Here is a 2,729-nt window from a genome sequence, read left to right as displayed (position 1 = left end):
GCCGCCGCCGCCGTCGCCCTCGCCGGTCACGCCCCTACCCCGGCCCGCCGTGGTCGTCGCCGACGCCCTCACCGCCGCCGCCGTCGCCCTCGCCGGCCGCCCCCGTTGTGAGCCGCCGCCATCGAGGCTCTGTGTTCAGTGCTTTTTTTTCATACATACATGTGTATTTTTTTGTTCATTGCATTTTTTCATATATATAATTAATGTATATATGTATGTGGTAGCTATATGATGAATGGATGTGGCTATGTATGTATGAATATAATGTTCATAGCATTTTTTTGTTTATATACGTTTTTTCATATATGTATTAATTCTTTATTTAGGTTGTTAGTAGATATCGATTTTAGGTTAGTGCATTTTAATTAGGTTAGTGTAGAGGAAAAAGTAAAATAAGGAAAAGGAAGGAAAGAGGAAGAAGGAAGAAGGAAGAAGAAGAAGAAGAAAAAGAATGAGAGGAAAAAGGAAAATAAGAAGAGGAAGAAAAGGAGAAGAAGAGGAGAGGAAAAGAAGAGGAGAAATAAATAAGAAGAAGAAAAAAGAAGAAAAAGAAGAGGAGAAGAAGAAAGGAATAGAGGAGAAGAAGAAAAAATAGAAAAAAAATTCTATTTTTTCTTCTTGTCCTCTATTCCTTTCTTCTTCTTCTTCCTACTTCCTTCTTCCTCTTTTCTTCCTTTTCCTTAATTATTTTCCTTTCTCGAGGGAGAAGAAGAAAAAGAAGAGGAGAAGAAGAAAGAAAGGAATAGAGAAGAAATAAATAAGAAGAACAAAAAAGAAGAAAAGGAAGAGGAGAAGAAGAAAGGAATAGAGGAGAAGAAGAAAAAATAGAATTTTTCTATTTTTTCTTCTTGTCCTCTATTCCTTTCTTCTTCTCCTCTTTTTTTTCTTTTTTTTCTTCGATCTTCTCCTCTATTCCTTTCTTCTTCTCCTCTTTTTATTTCTGCTTCGTTTTCTTATGTTTTATCGGGTTTGTCGCCTTCGCCCTCGCCGCCCCCTCAAGATAACTTCGACATGAGGGGCGGTCGATATATATACCCCCTCTCGACCGTGATAACCCTATACAACGGCAGCACCCCCCCTCGGCCCTCTCACTCGACCAAAACTCTCGAGGCCACCCAAATTTACCATGTTAAAAGAGCGTTGTCGTTGAGGCCACCCCAAACCCTTGAAGCGTTGTGTCGAGGCGATCCCATACCCTAGAGAAGCAGCATCGAGGCCACTAACATGATTCCTTATTGTGATTAGGTAGCTAGTTCTACGTTTGCCACTAATATATATCCATCTGTACCATGTTTGAATAATAATTGACATGTTGTAAATATTTGCAGAAACCATGGAGCACTACCGAGACGAAGCAACAAAAGCGATGTTGGGGGAGATAATCGCAGAAGGAACTGATGTCATTGCGTCATTTTTCAATGACGTCGTTGGTCAGGAAGGATTGGGTGAAGAAGATGGCCATGTTCATGATGGCTCCGGCCCATTAATGATGGTACAAGAAGAGGGCTATGTTCATGATGGCTCCGGTGATGACCCAATGGAGGTACAAGAAGGAGACCGTGCTGACTGCTCCGCTGACCGAACCGAGTTCGGCCAGGTATATATATATTAGTTAAGCCCGTGCTGACTAGTTAATTGATGCATTCATTGTTTAGGTATATGTACACATATTAATTACCCTCGTCTTTCTTCCTTTTAATTTCTAGCCCTCCGGATCGAGCACAACTTTGGTAAGGAGACGAGGCCCGAAGAAAAAGTTGAGCTCGGATGAAAGGTTTGAGATCATAGAAATCGCGCCCGACGGCGAACCGATTGAACCCATCCGGACAAAGAACGCATTTTCTGCTCAGTGCGGGGTTTTTGTTATGGACAAGATCCTGATCAGCATCCAGCAATGGTATAAGCCTAAGGACGACCCTGAGGTGTCTTATGTCAATGATATGCAGAAAGAAGATCTTTGGACTCAGCTGAAGGAAAATTTCACCGTACCGCCAGAGGAGGATCCGGAGAAGCCAGTTAAAGATCAATTAATCAAGTCTTGTGCTCTTAAGAAGATGGCAACCCTATTCAGGAGGTGGAGGAAAGAGTTGAACCATTTTGTCGAAAAAAAAGACACCAGAATTCATCGGCAAATATGAGAAGATCAAAGATCACTGGCCCGCATTTGTGGCCCACAAGACATCAGAAAAGAGTAAGAAGATGTCGGCGACGAACAAGGAAAATGCTGCGAAGAAGAAGCTTCACCATCACACGGGGTCAGGTGGCTACCTCAAAGCCCGTCCTAAGTAGTCCAAGGAGGAGAATGATCTGCTTGAAAAAGGGATCGAACCAGAGACAATGAGATGGCCAGACCGTTGCCGGACTTGGTTCTTCGGGGCTGGCAGAACCTTGGACCCTGTATCAGGGATGTGTCGTTGGACGAACGAGCAACTGGAACTACCAGTCAAGAACCTTCGACACTGTATCAATGCACCGCAGAAAGGGACGTTTGTACCAGACAGGGAGAAGGACGAGCTCACAATGGCCCTCGGGAATCCTGAGCACCCTGGACGGACACAAGGCACGCCAGGCTCCATTCCGTGGAAGGTTGGTTTTCCGGACGCAGGGGGTTACAAAACCCACGAGAGGAGGAAGAAACTGGAGCAGGGCCAACTGCACACGCTGCACGAAAGGGTAATGGGGCTAGAGGAACGAGAAGAGGAACGAGAAGCAGCAGATCGCAGCAAATG

The sequence above is a fragment of the Triticum dicoccoides genome, chromosome 3B (assembly GCF_002162155.2).
Source record: "Triticum dicoccoides isolate Atlit2015 ecotype Zavitan chromosome 3B, WEW_v2.0, whole genome shotgun sequence".
NCBI classification, from domain to species: domain Eukaryota; kingdom Viridiplantae; phylum Streptophyta; class Magnoliopsida; order Poales; family Poaceae; genus Triticum; species Triticum dicoccoides.
The sequence above is the reverse complement of the archived record's forward strand: the minus strand, read 5'-3'. Positions refer to the sequence as shown.